Source organism: Leopardus geoffroyi, chromosome A2, assembly GCF_018350155.1.
Source record: "Leopardus geoffroyi isolate Oge1 chromosome A2, O.geoffroyi_Oge1_pat1.0, whole genome shotgun sequence".
NCBI lineage: Eukaryota > Metazoa > Chordata > Mammalia > Carnivora > Felidae > Leopardus > Leopardus geoffroyi.
Window position 1 is genome coordinate 57,417,737 of NC_059331.1, and position 20,177 is coordinate 57,437,913.

The 20,177-nt window shown below is 51.5% G+C and overlaps 2 long non-coding RNA genes across 2 annotated transcripts in view; one reads left to right on the forward strand and one right to left on the reverse strand.

Annotated features, from left to right (window-relative positions):
- The window catches only part of LOC123606070, a 35,081-nt gene extending 25,848 nt beyond the window's left edge, over positions 1-9,233 (reverse strand). The window contains exons 1-2 of the long non-coding RNA XR_006716078.1: positions 9,058-9,233; positions 7,217-7,398 (exon numbers count right to left, since the gene is read on the reverse strand). This is a non-coding gene — a long non-coding RNA (uncharacterized LOC123606070). The remainder of the gene's footprint in view (positions 1-7,216; positions 7,399-9,057) is intronic.
- Positions 9,234-9,277: 44 nt separating this feature from the next.
- On the forward strand, positions 9,278-20,125 carry LOC123606069. Its single transcript, XR_006716077.1, has 3 exons — positions 9,278-9,403; positions 18,556-18,661; positions 19,568-20,125. It is a non-coding gene; the product is annotated as an uncharacterized LOC123606069 (long non-coding RNA).
- The last annotated feature ends 52 nt before the right edge of the window (positions 20,126-20,177 follow it).

The following is a 20,177-nucleotide window of genomic DNA, read 5'->3' on the forward strand; positions in this document are numbered from 1 at the left end:
TGGAAAGGTGCAAGCAGGAGCTGATCCTCTAGCAGGGATGTAACAGGAGATGCTGAACTACACGGTGCGCTCTGCCTCTTCCATGTGGTACAGATGTCACGACCACGTGCTGGAGTGAGAATCCCACTTCACGGACTCACAGACCCTTCTCCCTTCTGGAGCGCGTTTCCACAGAAATGCCGTGCACAGGCCTGCGGCACCTCCCTGCATTGTCCCCGTGGTCCTGGGTGGCTACCATCCACGCCAGGCCTGGCACATACTGCCTCACTGCGGGGACCGGGCCATGCCTCACTCAGTCCGTTCCATAACTGGCCGCTTCTGAGAAGGCGCTGTACCGAGTCGCCAGGGTTAGCAAACTAGTTCAAGGTAATTTATGACTCTGGGATGCTCGGGTTTTTAAATACAACAGACCACTACAAACTGCAAAAGCTTCAAGCTCTCTCCCCAAGGGAGACAGCCCGGCGCAGCCCGGGGCAATGGTGCTGACGCCAGGTGGGCAGGACGAGCTGGCACACTCGCAGGTCTGGCTGGCTTAACTCACTATGAGCCCCAGGGAGGCACTCCTGCAGGCCTCGTGAAGACCGCCCCGCCCCCCCCCCCCCCCCCCCCCGCCGCCATTCTTCCCTCCCTTGTCTCTGGTATGCATGAGAAGGTGATGAAGATTTTTCTCCTGCGCTGTGATGGCACCGAAACCACAGTGCATTCGGGGGTGCTACATCCTAGTTGGCTTGTTTCTCTTTTTTAATGCTAATAATATTGATTTTGGGTACAGTGGATCTCAGGCAAGGGAAACTCCAGTAAACGAAAGCTGACTATAGCCAAACGTGGCTGATGTTTCTTTTTTCCTCGGGGTTGGCAGGCCCTGCCTGCCTTTCCATCTGTCCAGTGCTGGCCTTGAACACCCAGAGTGGCTTCTCTGCATGCTCTCCTGTGGGCTGCCTTCCTGCCTTGGTGCTGGCGCCCAGAGCTTGAGACCCATTTCTGTCTGCAAGAGGACTGTGGTCTCTGCCCTTGCTCCTCTGAGCTCTGGCTGCCGCCTGCATCCAGCATCCGTTCCCAGCACCCCCCGTCCCGGCTCGAGGCCGAGCTCATCTGGGGCCTGCTACCAGGTGCAGTGACCCTCCCCTTCCCTTGCAGACATCAACTGTGAGTCAGCACTGAATGCAGGTCCCCAGTACACCCATACCTTGCCAGCCTCATCCTCAGTGCACACTCCCAGCTAGGGGTAGGGATTCGGGGTGAGTGAGACACAGCCCCGGCCTCAGGCCTTGGCCTTTCTGACTCAGGAGGCTGACACACACATGCACCAATGAGGGACACAAGTACACTGTCTTCTGTGACGGGGGGAGGGGGGTGAGCCTGGGAGAGCCCAGAAGAAGCCTGGAGGGCTTCCTGGAAGAGGTGGTGCCAAAGGTGTGCGATGTTCCATATGATCTCCGCAGTCCTTGGGTGTAAGCATCCCACAGAAAGACACCTCCATGGGGACTGTTGAGTCTATCGCTACTGGCTAGGTGGCATTTGGTGACAAAGGAACAGATGGTCCCAGCTTCCTCTGCCTAGTCCTGGATTGTTGGGGGTCTGGTTTCTTCAGGGCGACAGAGACACAGCCATGGCTGACTGTTCCGGGGCCCTGGCTCCTGCCTGGCTCCTCTCTCCAGAACACGGGACACTGCGGTTGACCCCTTAACAGCTCTGTTCCTCCACCCCCCTGTCTCCGTACCCTTTGCACTATGATGGGGCAGCTCTTCCCATCAGGGGTGGGGTCTAGATCCCCCCGCTTGGAATCTGCGCTGGCTCCGTGACTTGCTCTGGCCGACAGAATGTGGTGGAAATGATGCCGTGCCAATTTCAGGCATAGGCCTCAAAGAGCCTCGTGGCCTTGCGTGCCCACCCTCTCGGGACCCTGGCACCACCATGTGCAGAAGCCCAGACGGCCTCCTGGAAGAATGGGACACATGTAGCCTACTCACCACGGCCCCTAGTCGCCCCGGCCAACAGCCAGCCAGCAATCGGCCGACCCCTGCCATTGACCACACATGCTTGAGGGAGCCCAGAAGACCTGCCCCACCAGCTAGCTGCTCAGCTAAGTCAACAGTTGGCGCAAGCTGCTACATTTCGGGGTGGTAATTCGGCAGCAGAAACTAACTGATCCCGGCATCCCAGCATTCTGGGCAGGATGCACAGGCGGCAGGATTTATAGGCAGAGGCCTGGCTGCAGACAGATGGACTGGCTGGCCTCGGGACCGTCACCAGGCCCTCATGTTTGCTGTTACCTGGGTTCTGCTCTACAGCTAGGATCTACAGTCAGCACAGTTACGACCAAGGTATAGTTGGCCCGGGAGTGGCTGCGCCTAAGCCATCTGGCCTCCTCTACGGTTTCCTGGACCTACCCAGGGCCTTCCAGCCGCTTTCCATGACACTCCAGGTGAAACCCAAATGCCTCACCATCCCACACGATGCTCCCTACTCCCACCCTGCTCCCAGCTTTGCGCCTCTCACTGCACTCCAGACACACCTGCCTCCAACCCATAAGACCCAACCTGACCTCCGGGCCTTTGCATGTGCAGCTCTCCTGACTAGCGTGCTTTTCCCGGATACCCGCACGGCTCCCCCCCATTTCCTTCAGGCTCTGACCCAGTAGGCTTTGGTAAACAAACCGGAGATCACAGATCATTCTTAGCAAATGGCCTGTGTCACTCCCTGCACACCGCTCCCGCTTTATTTCTTTTCAGAGCAATTAGCATCACTGGGTGCAAAAGTGTCCACATTGTGAGACATCCAGTGGGAGCCAGCGAAGGTTAGGAAGGGGGGGTGGGATGCTGAGAAAGACGTCGGCGTTGGGACCTTCATAGCACACAGCCACTGACTGGGAGCCGATGTGTCCTGAAGCAGCCTGGCACCCCCCACTGCCAGACAAACCAGCAGAGACACTGTTGGCAGTGCTTCAGCCACATGTAGGAGCCGGTATCGCACTCAGCAGCACAAGCCCAGATTTATGGCCATGGCATAACTGCTTACCAGTGTCATGCAGGTGACACATGTTTGTCAAAAACACCTCGTCTTGAGGTGGCCACAGAGAGCAGTTCCCTGGAACACAAGAGGCTTCGCAAAGCAAGGCGTCCCTGGGGCTCCTGCCTTCTGAAACCCCTTAATCGAGGGCCCACCATTTAGGGCCCTTCTCAGAGTTTCTAGAGCCTTCAAAAGAGAGAAGTCTCTAACTGGGGCTGGGACTCCCCGGCCGCAAACAGGAGCAACACTGGCTGGCCTGGCTCAGCCTCGGAAGCTGGGGATAAAAGAGGGGGATATTCTGGGGGAATATCTTTCCAAACTTGGGGTTGGGAACAATTTCTTTAACAAGGTGTTAAAAGCTCGGTAAGCATAAAAAAAAATCGATAGGTTTGACTGCAGTAAAATGTAAATTTCCTTTCACCAAATGATGGGTGAAAAGACAAATCACTAAAAGCAGAAGGCCTCTGGCATATGTACAACTAGCAAAGGATCAGTATCCAGAATACATAAAGAAGTCCTACAAATCCACAGGAAGAAAAGAGGCAATGAGCAAAAAGACCACAGCAGGCGTGTCGTAGAGGAGGAAATGGAGTGCACAGATGAACACGGGAAAAGCTGCCCGCTGTCACGAGGATGCAGGGAAGTGCAAGGTAAGGTCCCCGTGAGAGATTTCACATCCATCAGGCTCACAGTGAGGAAGATATGTGACATCTGACAGCACCTGGGTCTGAGACGATGTAGATCAGCTGGCACCCACGGTTGATGAGTGTGAAACCTGGTCTGGCCACACTGAAAACCGCTTTGGCCTTTTCTTGTTAGGTTGACCAGTCCCATACCTTAGCACCCTGCAAATCCACTCCCAGGAGTCACACAAGGCACACCCAAGAAGAGTTCGTCGCAGCACTGTTAGCAAGAGGAGGGGGAGAAAGGAAATGACCCAGATACTCATTGACAGAGCAATGCAAAAAGAAATTGTAGCACAGTGACACAATTTCTTTCCACACTGGTGACAGCAAACTCCAGCTACACAGCAGCACAGCTCAAGCTCAGAGAGAGGGAAACGTTGAGTACAAAAATGCAAACTTTAGAGATCTACATACAGACAGCAAGTTTTTAGAGCTTGAGAACAAAGAAGCAATCTAATGTTTAGGCTTATTCAGTCGGCCTGTGAGCAAGAGAATGGCAAACAAACAAACACCAAATTGCAGAGAGGGGTGACCTCCAGGCAAGGAGAAGATGGAAGTGACTGGGAATGTTCTAGTTCTGGAGTTGAGCTGTGGGCCCACGGATGTTCATTGTCCCACCATCCTTCATAATGCACGAAACACACGAAGTATTAAAACAGAACAGAGGCAAAGGAGAAAAACAAGAAGAGAAACATGGTGTGGGTCCAGACACATCCAGTATGATTTCCTTGTCACACACATAGTTGACTGTTTTCACGTGGTGTCACGGGGGGTACCAAGAGTTCTGTCGAGAGGCCAGAGCGGGAAGTGAAAGGACAGGCCATTGGACGAGGGCATTCTTCCCTCTGGACCTCAGTTTCTCCATATGCAAAACGAGGGGGTGTACCAGGAGTGGCAAATGGCTGGCGTGCGTAACCCAGGTCTCCCCTTCCTCACCCGCTGCGGACACTACTCATGGATTGCAGCACTGTTTCACATGGAGCACAGACACGCAGCGTTGGGCTCCGCAGCTGGGCCCTGCACCCTGCCGGGGATGCCAGTCTGAGAGGGCACACTAAGTGATACCTACGTGCTGATCTGGAGAGGTCCAGATCCCTCCAGCTGTGGCCTGGAAGGTTCTGAAGCCTCACCAGTAGGCACTAGCTAGTCTGAGAGGCAGGGGCCCTAGGGAGGAGCCGACTGGCTTTGGAAATGACCCTAGCCGGACCCTGGCAGCGTGCAGCCTCAGCATCTACACTGCCCACGCCTGTGGCCTCCGGTCCGCCGCGGGGGGGCCCCTGGCCCCCCCATCATCTGACCAGAGCCCGTGCTCCCATCCGTCAGGTGGGCAGGCTCATGTCTACGCTCTGCGGGTGAGCTCTGCTGGACCTGAAAACGGCAAGACGGGCGGAGGGCCAGGCAGGAGCTCAGCTTCACCCTCTAGCCCAGAGAGCTGTGGAAGCGGCCCCGTTGTGCCAGATTCAACCAGCTCTCTGAGGCAGGACGATGGCATTCCTTTCATCACCGCCTAGGCCTGCCTGGGCCTGCAAGCCTTTGCTCCTCTGCTCCCCTCCATACCTGCCCCCCTGCCCCCACCCGTCCCCTCTTCCTCCCCTTATGGTCCCAGCTCACAAGGCTCCTCCTTGGTTGTGCTATTCCATCTACCTCCCACCCCCCACCCCCCCAGTGAGCGCTGACGTCCCTTCCTCTAGACAACCACCACACAGAGGTCAGCTTTCCCGAGGAGAGCTTGTGTGCTGGGTCTGGTCCAGTTTCTGTGGGTGTCTGTCCCCTCCAGTATGGGGAGCCCAGCAGGGTCCACCTCACACCCGCATGAAGATAATACCATCAAACAGCCACAATTCCTTGGAATCAATGGGCTTCTCCGAGAACTGTCCACCACTGCCTAAGCCGCACAGCCAGGGAGGTTGGCAGTCGGGGAATGGTACCTCCCTCCCTATTCCAACAGCGAGAAACTCAAGGGCCACAGAGGGGGGTGACTTTTCCAGCATCACTGCCCACCCTCCAACCTTTGGGAGGCTGAGAAGCTTTTCTGTCATGTCCCATCAGGGCCCTCAAACCCCAGGAAACACCTCACTTCCCCAGAGCAGGGGCCTGCTGAGTGACCACAGCCCCTAATCATGGAGCATCTGGTTTCATCTTGGTCCCTGCGGATTCTTTTAACAACAAGATCACGTGGAGAGACATCATACCCAGGGACGTGATGCTTCGGCGATTCGTCTCTCTTTCATTTTGTTCACCTGATACACGTTTTAAATGACTACTGGGCTGTGTACACAGGAAGCCTTGATTCACTAGAAAGACCGTGGCGGGTTTTCTTAGAAGACAAAGTCAGGAATTTAAGGCATCCAGACGTGTCCAATGAGCAGAGTGGAGACAAAGATGTCTCTCCCGCTGCTGTGTCCGGGAACACAGCTGCCCACACACGCCCACCACACCCTCGGATCAGAGCCTGCCACTGATATCCACGGTGTGCAAGGGCTTGGAACCCACTGTCATCGTTATCACCATCCCTCGACCCCAAGAAGCAAACACCATGAGCTTGCAAAGGCACTCCGACAGGAATGCTCACTTGTGTTCCCAGGAATACACACAGACGCCAGATATTTACTTCTGGTTCCAACGTCTCCTGGGTTCATCCTCTTGCAAGTCCTGGAAACTCTGGGCACCACTTCTTGCCCTACAATCCCTCCATCAGATCCCCCCATCGCCCACTCTCCCAGGAAGCTCCCCCCACCTGGACACCTCCAAATCCTCCTCAAAGCCATCTCTGGCTCCCCCTCTTCCTTGCCTTCTCGCTGGCCCCTTTACACTAATTTCCTGCTAGAACGATCATAATGGGTTCAAATGCTGCTGCTTGCACACCCATCTCCCCCGTCACGGGGCAGGTTGTGGGAGCAGGGCGCAGGGCTGATGTACCCCCTTACCTCCAGCCCCTCAGCATGGGCCCGGGCACATTGGTGGGGGTGGAGTAGGGCCTCAAAGAAGCATGATCTAAATCCCTGGGCTCTGTTTTCCTCCAACTTAGAGTGTAGTCAAAGAGCTCTAATGACAAAGAAGGTAAATTCTAGGAATTCTGAACAGGGACCAGGCCATCCTTTCCTGAGTACTTCACAGCGAAGCCAAGACCTCACTGGTGAGTAACTGTCAACTGCCCAACAGTGGGAGTGAAGAACTTTCCCAGGAGAGAGAGAGACACAGACAAATGTTGTAAGGAGGGAGGGAGCAACTTGTGTAAGGACCGAAAGGCCAGTGGTGCCTCAGCAAAGCAATGGGGCGATGGGCAAGAGTTCATGGATTCTGCGTATCGGTTAGGTTAGGATGGGTTACGCTGCATAACACACAATTCTCTAAATCTCAGTGGCCTACAATAAAGTTTCTTTATGTCTCAGACTACATGCACATGTGGCTCTCCTTCGTCTCCTCTCCCCTCTGCACTCAGGTTGACAGACCAGTCTGTCTCTATCTGGAATATTGCCATTGTGGTGGAAAAAGGAAAAGAAAAGTGGTAAATTACTCACTGGTTCTTAACGCGTGTGCTCACATCTGTTTTCACTGTTCAGCAGCCCCTCTGCCATGCCTGAGGACAACATGGGCCGTGCTGTATAATCCTCCAACCGAGCAGGGCACTTCGATACAGGGCACCGAATGGGGGGGAGTGGTAATCCAGTTCCACACCGTGCTTATGAGTTTGACGTCTTTCCTAGGATCAGTGAAATCTGTTGAATAAACTGTTCATTTCTAAAAATCCCTCTGGCTGTAGTGAGAGACACAGATTGGAAATGGGCAAGGGTGGGATTCGGGAGAAAATTCAGGAGGCTGCCTCAGTTTCCCAGGCAAAAAAAAAAAGAAAAGTACTTTACACTAGGGTCATGGCAGTGGAAACGGAGAGAAGCCAAGAGATTTAAAAGATGGAAGGGTCTAGTGATGTACAAAGAGGAGCAGAGGTGAGTGAATGTGTGACGCCAGAATGGCCAAAAGATACAGCAGGCTTGGCTTCTCATGTCTTAAACAGTTGCTGGCTCCCATCTTTGGGGAGGACCAGCTACTCTATTCTCTGCTTGTCCTTGGGCTGTCTATGTTCTCCTAAGAAATCTCCCTTCTTGCTTGAAAAAAAAAAGGCTGAGCTAAATAAAGATGGGAACACATGGATGTGGTGAGCAGCCGAGTGAGCTGACAAATGAGTGACACAGTGACCAGGGGAATTAATTCCTGTCTCCAAGTGTTCAAAGAGTGAAGAGAAACTAGACTCAACCGGAAGAAAAAGAAAGTCCTCCCACTGGGCATGCCTCAAAAGGATCCCTCGCCTCCCTACTGACACATCAGGCATCTTTCTTCTTCCACGGGGCTATGACCAATTTCGGCTATAACAGAGGAAGGGGAGTGGGTGAGAGAAGAAGAAGGGAGGGACAGGGAGGCAGAGGAAGGATGGGCTCCATGGACATATAGCAACCTGTATAGAACCCTTCCTCTCCTCCATGTGGCCTCCCTCCCTATGCTTCCTTTTTAGAGTTCCAGACTTGACTTTCAGTGGTGGGAGGGCTTGGGATTCACAAACACCTCAAAAGAGAATTTCTGTAGCAGCAGCATTAGGCCACCTTACAGGAAAATAGAGCCTTGGGGTCCACACAGGCACAGAAAGCCGCGGGGTCTCCTCTGCCCTGGGTGTTCTCATTAGCCAAGAAGTGGAACGTTCAGACACAGAACTGTATGGTTTGGACTCAGTTCAGCGCACCCACGGGGACAGCAACCACGATGCTCCCAGTGGCAGCAGAGGGAGTGTTGTGGTCACTGTCCATGGTGCTTACAGGCTGACTCAGCTGGAGAGGCTTGTTCTAAGACCCAGCCACACAGGATGTCAGAGCTGAGAGGGCTCCAGGATTTCAACTTTCCCAGTGCCTCATTTTGCAGATAAGAAAGCACAAGTCCAGAGAGGGGAAAGACTTCCCTCAGGGCCACACAGTGGGTGGCACCGAGGGACTGGAAGCTAGCCTCTAGATGCTTGCTCAGACAAAACTCATTTCCTTGGAAGGCTCCTGGGATTTGCCCCCAGAAACCCAGAAATAATTAGACCCTGAAAACTCACGGGAGGACATAGTAGGTACTCAGTGGACACTGGTTGACTGAATAAACGAGTATACTGGGATGCAAAAAAACAAATTTGAAGCTGGGCGTGGGCCCCGGATCCTGAATTCAAACAGGAAGTCGTGTTCCTTTTTGGTATGGGTGAAATGGTACGGAAGAAAGCAGTGGGGGAAGGGAAGAAGTGCTGCCACGAAGACAGTGGGGTGGCGGGAAGAGGATAAGAGCAGGTGCAACCCAGGACATTAAGCACAGAGGAGGGCAGCAACTGGACACTAACCTCTGTTCTCTCAGGTTCACTCCCACACAGGAAAACAGGTTGAACAGCTCAGGAGTTTCCTTAGGGAGGGTGGTCACAGGACCTCAATCTGGCCATCCTCCCTGGCCACAGTGATTGGCTCAGCACTGGGTATGTGCCAGTTAGGTCCCAGTGGGTCCTGACCTTAGGGCTGGAATCATAGGGAATGAGGGGTTCTTTTTCTGTTGGGAGGCTGAAGGTGACTGTTGGGGGCCATCTTGCTTTCCTAACAGAAAAGCCCAGCTGAGAATGACACCAGCACAGAGGAAAGTAAGCAAGGCCACGAGGTCGGGAAAGATGATTGCTACTGATGTCATCAAGCACCCAGGTACGGCCTTGCCTAGAACTGTCTGCCCTTAGCCTTCTTAGGTACATAAATTATTCTCTCCTGCCTCATTTGATTGCTTGTTTAGGCCGCTTTGGTTTTTCTGTCACTCAGTGGCTATCAAAAAACAACAACAACAACAACAACAACAACAACTCCAATTGCTCCTTGAAGTTGTCTAAATGGAGCATCCTGGAATTGTGACAGTATGGATTTAGGCTAGGTTCAAGGGGGACTTTGACATAACAGTGCAAAACTCCACAGTCTAACCTGGAGATCCAAATGGATTCAAACCGTATCTGTTGGCGGCCTGCCATAGGCTGGGCCAGTCACATTACCCAAATTAATCCTCATAGGACCGACCCTGTTAAGGTAGCAACTGATGACCCCATTTTAGAGGACGTGGCGGAGGCTCAGAGAAAGGAGGTGACAGGGCTATAGCTTGGAAGTGTGGAGCCCAGATTGCACACCCGGATTCTGCTGTGTGCAGCCTGAGAAGCCTCATGGTATGGCCTGTCCGTGTGTCAGGGCACCCGGCCCCACGCCTGGCATTCTGTGGGTGCCTGAGACTTGGTAACTGTCATGTGCCTGTTACAAGACTCAAAAAAGCAATGGGACCTTCTTTCCCCAGCACTAACACACCTTCCCAGTTCCCCGAGGACTAGAATCCCTCTCTGTCCCTTGCTTTCCTTGGCAGAGTCCTGCTCATGTGACAACAGGGCAGTCCCTCATTCACAGCCGGCATTGGGAGCTGCTACAAGGGAGGCCAAGAGCCTTCACCCCTCCACCATGCCTGGGACATCTCTTTCCTTGGAGCCTTGGGGAACTGACGCCCGACTTGCACACCCGAGGTCTTTTCCAGAACATGCCAAGAGTCTCACTCGGTTTGGAATGGGATGTATCCATCACTGCACTTTCCATGTCTCACTCGTGCACTCCTTTCTGTGCACTGTGGCCTCCCGTGCCTGCCATAGGAGAGGCCAAGCTGACAAGAAATCAACAGCTTAGCACTTGAAGGGACACACGAGGCAAGAGCTGACAGCTGGAAAGCTCTATTTAGAGAAGACCTCACGCTTTACACTGAAGAGGCTGTCGAAGCCCTCGGGGTCCGGAAGCAGTGCTTGGGCCAAAGTGAACTGGAAGGCTTCATGATGGCTGGAGGCTCTGGCCATGATGGGGGAGGAGAGGGTGTGGTGAGGTCCTTGGGGTGACCCGAAGGCCCACGGCATGCAGGCTCAGGTTGGCCAGAGAGGAAAAGGCAGAGGCTTGTCCCAGAGGTGTTCACAGACCAAACATGAATGGGCCAACCAGACAGACAGAGCACCATAGCTCATGGGTGTAGAGTACAGGGACAGGGGCAGAGATCCAAGTCTGCTGGGGAACTAGTTAAGAACAGAGAAATTTTAACCGACACTAGAAGGCTGTATCAGTTGGATGTGTTTGGCTGAAGCGACAGAAAACCCTACCAAGAGTGGCTTAAACTATGAAGGCATCTAACATTGAATGTTTAATGACGATGTGAGAGATGGGAGGTCCAGAGGTGGTCTGGTGGCTCACAATGTCATCAGTGACCCAGGTGCCGCCTGCCTCTCCGTTCTACCGTTAACAGAATATTGGTGTCACTGGTTCACGGTTGCCGTGTGGCTGTCTCCACTCTGACCATCACATCTGCACAGTTAGCACTCAAGTGGGAAGCAAGGGGGTACCTTCATGAACCCTGCTCACCTCTTCTCAGGAAGGAGAATCTCTCACAGAAGCCCCCAAAGACTTCCTCTAATACCTCATTGGCCAGAACTGGGTCCCAAGCCCCTTCCCCAGCCAGTCACCAGCTGCAGGAAAAGTGGTTGCCGTGACTGGCTTGGACCAACCCTGATTCCTCCAAGTGGAGCATCCACAGGAAGAAGGCAGGGCGGGCTGGACAAAGGTTACTATGTGAGCATCTGACACCATCCAGCTCTAAGGGACAAGTGGATAAGGGAGCTGAGGGCTCAAAGCACAGGGGATGGAGAGCAGAAGGAATGGCACAGAGGTGCAGAGGTGTGGGGACAGCTTGGGTGCTCAGGATTACTGCTGGTTCATTACCATGGGAACACAGCACAGGTGGGAAAGGTGGGCAGGCCCTCATTTTCCAGTTTAGGCCTGGAGTGGGGCAGGCCTTAGGCTATGGGGAGCTCCTAGGAGATGCTGAGCATGAGAGTGAGTGCGGGAGCAGAGGGGAAATTGCAGTTTTGTACGGGCACTTTAGGAACAGAGTAGAGCCATTCTGTGACAGCCAATAATGTCGCTAATAAAACTCTGGTGGCCTCTATTCAAACGGATGATTATAATTGACAAGAGAGAGCAAACACGACCTTAACTCGTGCATTTGGTAGTGGCAGCTACCTGTTTCTGGATATTAGAACGCACACCCTCAGCCTGGTCCTTTAGACAGCTACTGTGTCACATCTGCAACCCTGGGGCCCCCACCAGTCCCACCCGCCCTCAGCCTGGCTTCCAGCCGGAGGCCCCAGGGGGCCTGAAATGACTCGGTGCCTGGTGTTGTCATGTACACGGGATGCCCCCAGCTCGAGGGTGGGGCTGACTGTGTCCCACTCTCCAGAAAAGACAGCAGAGGCTGGAAGTGAGTGGGGGCTTGCTGTGAGGTGTGGGGTAGGGTGTGACCCCAGAGCCTCTGCCTTTCCCCATCCACCGTGCTATGTATGACTTCAGGACTTCAGGAAGTTTGCTTATTGGCTAAACAAACCAAAGGGGGGCTCAGAACTCCTGCTCACTCCAGCGCTCCACCAGGGGGGTGCAGAGGATGGGAAGGGAAAGGACATGGGGAGGGGAGGGAGGAGGGCTCTGCTCTGTGCCATGCTCACCCATGCAGAGGGGCACACATGTGACCCCATAAACGTGTCATCCATCCGTTATGCCCTGGGGCCCTCCAAGGCAAGGAAGACCTATCCACAAGGTCTATCCACCAAGAAGACCTAACAATTGTAAAGATTTATGCTCCAAATGTAGGAGGACCCAAATATATAAGTCAATTAATCACAAACATAAAGAAACTCATTGATAATAATACCATCATAGTAGGGGACTTCAACACCCCACTTACAACAATGGACAGATCATCTAAACAGAAAATCAAGAAGTAAACAATGGCTTTGAATGACACACTGGACCAGATGGACTTCACAGATATATTCAGAAAATTAAATCCTAAAGCAACACGGGGTGCCTGGGTGGCTCAGTCAGTTATGCGTCCGACTTCGGCTCAGGTCATGATCTCGTGGTCCGTGAGTTCAAGCCCCACGTCGGGCTCTGTGCTGACAGCTCAGAGCCTGGAGCCTGCTTCAGATTCTGTGTCTCCGTCTCTCTCTAATCCTCCCCCATTCATGCTCTGTCTCTCTCTGTCTCAAAAATAAAGAAACGTTAAAAAAAATTTAAATCCTAAAGCAACGGAATATACATTCCTCTCCAGTGCGCTCAGAATTTGCTCCAGAATAGATCATGTACCGGGACACAAATAAATCCTCAACAAACACAAAAATATCGAGATCATAACATGGATAGTTTCAGACCACAATGCTGGGAAACTCAAAATCAACCACACGAAAAAAATGTGGAAAGATAACAAATACTTGGAGACTAAAGAACATCCTACTAAAGAATGATTGGGCTAACCAAGAAGTTGAAGAGGAAATTTAAAAGTACATGGAGGCCAATGAAAATAACACCACAGCCCAAAACCTCTGGGACACAGCAAAGGCGGTCATAAGAGGGAAGGATATAGCAATCCAGGCCTCTGACAGGAGGAAAGGTCTCAGATACACAACCTAACCTTACACCTTGAAGAGCTGGAAAAAGGACAGCAAGGAAAACCCAACACCAGCAGAAGACAGGAAATAATAAAGATTAGAGCAGAAATCGATGCTATCGAAACCAAAAAACAAAACAAAACAAAACAAAACAAAAACCCAGTAGAACAGATCAATGAAACCAGAAGCTGGTTCTTTGAAAGCATTAACACAATTGATAAACCACTAGCCAGTTTGACCAAAAAGAAAAAGGAAAGGACCCAAATAAATAAAATCAGGAATGAAACAGGAGAGATCATAACCAACACAACAGAAATAAAAACAATAAGAGATTATTATGAACAATTATACGCCAATAAAATGGGCACTCTTGAAGAAATGGACAAATTCCTAGAAACATATAAATACCAAATCTGAAACAGGAAGAAATAGAAAATTTGAACAGACCCATAACCAGTAAAGAAATCTAAATAGTAATCAAAAATCTCCCCCAAAACAAGAGTCCAGGGCCAGATGGCTTTCCAGAGGAATTCTACCAAACAATTAAGGAAGAGTTAACACTTATTCTCTTGAAGCTGTTACAAAAAAATAGGGGAGTGGAAGGAAAACTTCCAAACCCTTTCTAGGAAGCCAGCATTACCTGGATTCCAAAACCAGACAGAGACCCCACTAAAAAGGAGAACTATAGACCAATTTCCCTGCTGAACATGGATGCAAAAGTCCTCAACAAGGTATTAGCCAACAGGACCCAACAATACATTAAAAAAATTATTTGCCACGACCAAGTGGGATTTATACCTGGGATGCAGGGCTGGTTCAATATCTGCAAACAATAGATAGGATTCATCACATCAATAAAAGAAAGGGCAAGAACCACATGATCCTCTCAATAGATGCAGAGAAAGCATTTGACAGCATCCTTTCTTGATAAAAACCATCAAGAGGGTAGGGATAGAAGGATCACACCTTGAGATCATAAAAGCCATATATGAAAGACCCAATGCTAATATCATCCTCAATGGGGAAACACTGAGAGCTTTCCCCCTAAGGTCAGGATCACGGCAGGGATGTGCACTCTCACCATTGTTGTTCCACATAGTATTGAGAGTCTTAGTCTCAGCAATCAGACCACACAAAGAAATAAAAGGTATCCAAATCAGCCAGGAGGAGGTCAAACTTTCACTCTTTGCAGATGACGTGATACTCTATATGGAAAACCCAAAAGATTCCATCAAAAAACTGCTAGAACTGACCCATGAGTTCAGCAAAGTCACAGGGTATAAAATGAATGCACAGAAATCAGTTGCATTCCTATACACCAACAATGAAGCAACAGAAAGAGAAATCAAGGAATCGATCCCATTTACAACTGCACCAAAGACCATGAAACACCTAGGGATAAATCTAACCAAAGAGGTGAAAAATCTATACACTGAAAACTATAGAAAGCTTATGAAAGAATTTGAAGAAGGCACAAAGAAATGGAAAAATATTCCATGGTTCTGGATAGGAAGAACAAATATTGCTAAAATGTCAATGCTATCCAAAGCAATCTACATAGTCAATGCAATCCCTATCAAAATAACACCAGCATTCTTCCTAGAGCTAGAACAAAGAACCTTAAAATTTGTATGGAACCAGAAAAGACCCTGAAGAGCCAAAGCAATCTTGAAAAAGAAAACCAAAGCGGGAGGCATCACAATCCCAGACTTCAAACTGTATTACAAAGCTGTAATCATCAAGACAGTATGGAACTGGCACAAAAACAGACACTCAGATCAATGGAACACAATAGAGAACCCAGAAATGGACCCACAAATGTATGGCCAACTAATCTTTGACAAAGCAGGAAAGAATACCCAATGGAACAAAAACAGTCTCTCCAGCAAGTGGTGCTGGGAAAACTGGACAGCGACATGCAGAAAAATGAACCTGGACCACTTTCTTACACCATACACAAAACTAAACTCAAAATGGATGAAAGACCTAAACATAAGACAGGAAGCCATCAAAATCCTCCAGGAGCAACCAGGCAAAAATCTCTTTGATCTTGGCCACAGCAGCTTCGTACTCAGCACGTCTCTGGAGGCAAGGAAACAAAAAGCAAAAATGAACTACTGCGGCCTCATCAAAAGGAAAATTCTGCACAGCGAAGGAAACAATCGGCAAGACTTAAAGGTAACCAACAGAATGCGAGAAGATATTTACAAATGACATATCAGATAAAGGGTTAGTATCCAAAACCTATAAAGAACTTATCCAACTCAACACCCAAAAATCAAACAATCCAGTGAAGAAATGGGCAAAAGACATGAATAGACACTTCTCCAAAGAAGACATCCAGATGGCCAACCGACACATGAAAAAATGCTCAACGTCACTCATCATCAGGGGAATACAAATCAAAACCACAATGAGAGAACACCTCATACCTGTCAGAATGGCTAACCTTAACAACTCAGGCAACGACAGATGTTGGCGAGGATGCGGAGAAAGAGGATCTCTTTTGCATTGTTGGTGGCAATGCAAGTTGGTGCAGCCACTCTGGAAAACAGTATGGAGGTTCCTCAAAAAATTAAAAATAGAACTACCCTACAACCCAGCCATTGCACTACTAGATATTTATCCAAGGGATACAGGTATGCTGTTCTGAAGGGACACATGCACGCCAATGTTTACAGCAGCACCGTCGACAATAGCCAATGTACAGAAAGAGCCCAAATGTCCATCTTTGGATGAACGGATAAAGATGTGGTATATACATACAATGGAGTATTACTCAGCAATCAAAAAGAATGCAATCTTGCCCTTTGCAACTACGTGGATGGAACTAGAGGGTATTATGCTAAGTGAAGTTAGTCAGAGAAAGCCAAATTCCTTTAACTTCACTCCTATGAGGACTTTCAGATGCAAAACAGAGGGAAGGGAAGCAAAAATAATATAAATACAGGGAGAGAGACAAAACATAAGAGACTCTTACACCTGGAGAACAAACAGAGGGTTACTGGAGGGGTTGTGGGAGGGGGGATGGGCTAAATGTGTAAGGGGCATTAAGGAATCGATATTGTTGCACTATATGCTAACTAACTTGCATATAAAGTCAAGAAAATAAATATAAACAAAAAAAGAAGATCCAGACGCTTGGGGGACATTCCCTCCGGGCCGCTCTCTTCTGGGGCTGAGCTGGAGCCATCCTGTGGACAGAGATTGTGTCCCCAGACCTCCACAGTCCCCACTGCTCCCTAAGCTCCCCCTGCCTCTCCAGACTCGGCCCCTGGAGTCATCTGAGTTTGCTCTCCTCCCTGCTGCCTCATGGAGCTTCACTTCCTCATCTGGGCATGAGCCACAGCCATGTCAGCCTGCCCCAGTCCCTGGCCAGGGGTGTCAATGGGCTGAGAAGGTAGCCCTCAAGGCCGGCCCTGCAGAGGCAGCTGAGAAGGGGAGGAGGTGGGCCAGGAGTTGGGAACAAGAGCTCTGGGAAGTGTCCCCAAGGTATGCCACGGCTTCTGACTTCCCAAGATCCACCCTAACAGTCCCTCATACGGCCCTCCATCAGGCATTTGCAGACCCCAGCCAGCGGGTGTCTGTGGTCCCAAGGTCAACACTGAGGGCACACAGCAGCAGACGTCCGGCCCAACACTCCAGTTCTGGCATGTATAGCTCATGTATGGCACATGTGCTCATGTATAGCACAGCATCCTGTGAGGTGGCTGTGGCCAGGCCCACTTGCAGGGAGACAAGGGGCTTGCCCGAGGTCATGCACATTAATAGGGGTTAGAACCTCAGTCTGCCAGTCTATAAAGCTGCCTCTCAAAGAGCAGACCATGTCCCCAGGAGACTGGTCATCAGGCAGTTACAATCAGGTGATTTGAGTATAGATGGGGTGAGTGTGTCAGGGTGGGGGGTGGGCAGTGGGCAGGCAGGGTCGGAAGAGCAGAGTCCTGAAGGGGGAGGGGCTTTGCTAGGTGCTGAGGACTCAGCTTGTGCAAAGGCCCAGGGGTGGGATGCAATGGGGGCGACAGGGCTCGCATGCTAAGGCAGGAGCAGCGGGGTGGGACAGAAGGTGACGCTGGGTGCACTCGCCCCCATGTGTGGAAGCTCCCAGATTCCCCCCTCCTCCCGGCTCCACCCACGTCCTGGCAGCCCTGTCTCCACGGCTCCATCTGTCTCCTGCCCCGAGGCCCGGCCCCCTAGCCGTCTCCTCAGCGTCCTGAGCTTCCACACTGTCCTGTCTTGGCTCAGACACAACAGATGGATTCCCGCCCTTGAAGTGATAATTAGTTTCTCATTACCGAGAGGTACCATCCTGACATGTCCTCAAAGTTTAAAATAAATTAAAATTGGAAAAAAAAAATCCAGACTGTTAATGGTGTAAATGAGCACGGAAGTAAGAGAAGGTCCCTCGGCTCCTATTAATGATGGAGCCCTTCTGGTCCTAGAGAGAGGGAGGAGGTGGGCTTGACCCACAGGTGGCCTGTGTCTATTCAGTATTCTATCTATCGTCACATTTTTCTCAGCCTGTTTCTGCATCTGGCCCAGAGCCCTTAGAGAGCTCACGGACTGGAGAGGAACCAGGGTGATCACAGCCCTGTGCCGGAGGGGGTCTCGGTGAGGCCAGAGGGGGCTGTGGAAGGCGGTGGGAATCAAGAAGGGCTTCGAGGAGGAGGGTCTCCCCCAGGATGAGCCATCATCTGGCCACAGGGAAGCAATGGGAATACATGATGATGAGTAAGTGAATGAACGAATGAACGAATGAACAAATGGGTGCCCATCCAACAGAGAGCAAGGAGGAGCAGCCAGCCCAGGCCCGGGTGGAAACGCGAGGCACCCTGAGTGGGAGGGCTGTAGTGTGATAACTGCCACACACCTGTCCTTATGGCCCTCTCGCTGCCACACCTAGCCTGAGCCGGCTGCATGGGAGCCCTGCTCTGTCCTCTGCTCCCGGACACTGCTCATCATTCCTAGCAACATCCCCCAGGGTGGCCTCAGTATCCCCACGTGTACTTGTACCTGCCCCCTGGGGGCTGGCTGAGTTCAACAGAGTGATAACGCAGACTCAGGCTAATTAGCTAGAAAGGTGAAACCAAGGAGTACCGAAGGCACAAAATACAGACTCGAGACAAAGCTAAGATTCCACACTAATAATTAAGACACGGGCGTCCCGCTGTGCCTCAGGGCCTTTGCACTTGCTCTTCTCGCAACCTGGAACTCTGCCCAGTGCATCACTTGCTCCCGAAACACCTTTAGGAACTGTGTCCAACATCCTTCCTGATTTTATTTTTCTCCACTCTATACGCCGCCACCTGACTTGGCGTACACGTCACTTCTTTTTTTTTTCGTCTCTCCCACTAGACCGTTGGCTACATGAGAATGGAGACCCCTGCTGGCTTGAGCCACCGCTGTGCCCTGGTGTCTGGAACCAGCCTGGCATAAGAGGGCCTCAGTGAATGTGCCCCGGGTGAGTGAATGTTGTAGACCACAAACCAGAATGTCCTGGGTAGTGCTGAGGGCTGTTTATTCACCCTTTATTGACCCCCTACGTGTGCCTGGCACCGACCTAGGCGTAGACCCAGCAATGAATGAGACAAAACAAACAAACAAACAAACAAACAAACAAACAAACAACCCCCAGATACCTCTGTGCCCTGCTCCTGAGGCAAAGACACTGTGGAGGGCAGACAGTGAGCACACTGTGTTAGAAGGGGCATGCGCGGCAGAGGAAAGGCAGGAGTCAGGAGGCTCAGAAGTGCCAGGGTGGGGCTGGAGGAGGCTGGGGGCCAGCCACGGCTGGGGCGTGGGGGAACAATCATGGGAGGAGAGATTGCACAGGACCTGGTGCCCTTGTGCATGAGGACTCTTCCTCCGGATGGGGGAGCCGTGCCTGGGTGCTTGAGCAGGGGTGCAGCCCTGAATGCCCCGAAGGGATGAAGTTGGTAATGGCAAGGGAGACTAGGGGTGGGGGGCGCTGTGACTGGGGGTTGGGTAGGCGGGGATGGTTCCTCCGAGAAGGTGACATGTAAGATGAGGCCGGTGTGCATGCGTCTGTCTGCCTGACAGGTCGCGTGCCGAGTCACTTTGACTTGACCTCTCTGGCTTGTCACCACCCCCTCCCGCCCCCAGGAAGAATCCTCCTTCTAGGGGCCCACTCGCCAAATAGAAACGACCAATGCAGAGCCCACACCCCCCCACCTCCTTTCAGGCTGTCAGACTCTCCGACTCCGGGCCACTGTCTACCTGGAGTAATCACCCCCGGGCCAGGTACCAGATCATTCGGGACAGCCCCCACCCAGGCCCCAGGGTCCTGAAATTATCCACACTAGCCAATCCTAAGCGTGTCACCTGCCTTGCTTGTTCCCTCCTGCAGAAACCACAAGTAAGGCGCCTGTCACAATTGTCCCTCCTCCTGGGGTTTCTTCACGTGGCCCTGCACGGTGTGGCGTGCCCCTTTCTCCTGGGAACCGTGAGTAACAAACTCTTCTCAAAGGCATCGTCTCCTGATCTGTAGGCCTTACTGAACCTCAGATTTTCTCTAGATACACTTTATTTGAAAGCAGCACTACCAGACCCTTTGCAGACAATTAAGAGTAACAAACAAATGGACTGTATACGTTGTCATGACATCTTCAGCAAAGTTAATGTTATTAGAAGTCCTTCCCCCCATAAAATGGCAGGTTCCGTAAGAGCGGAGGGCGTATAGGAAATGACCCTGAGCAGACCAGGCACCTGCGAAGTCCTCGGTATCTGTCTCCCCAGACTGAGAGCTCAGGCCCAGTCGTCCCCAAGTCCCGGGCTCCACCTTCCTACCGTGCTTGCTGTTTGGTCGGTTTGTCAAATTCAGCTTTTAAGCTTGTCAGCTTCGCAGGGAACTTGTCAGCTCCAAACTCATCTTTCGAGCAATAATCAAGTTACACCGTGCGCGAGACGGCCCGTTCCCGGAGTTATTTAATTAGAATCCGCAGCTATTAGCGGGGCGA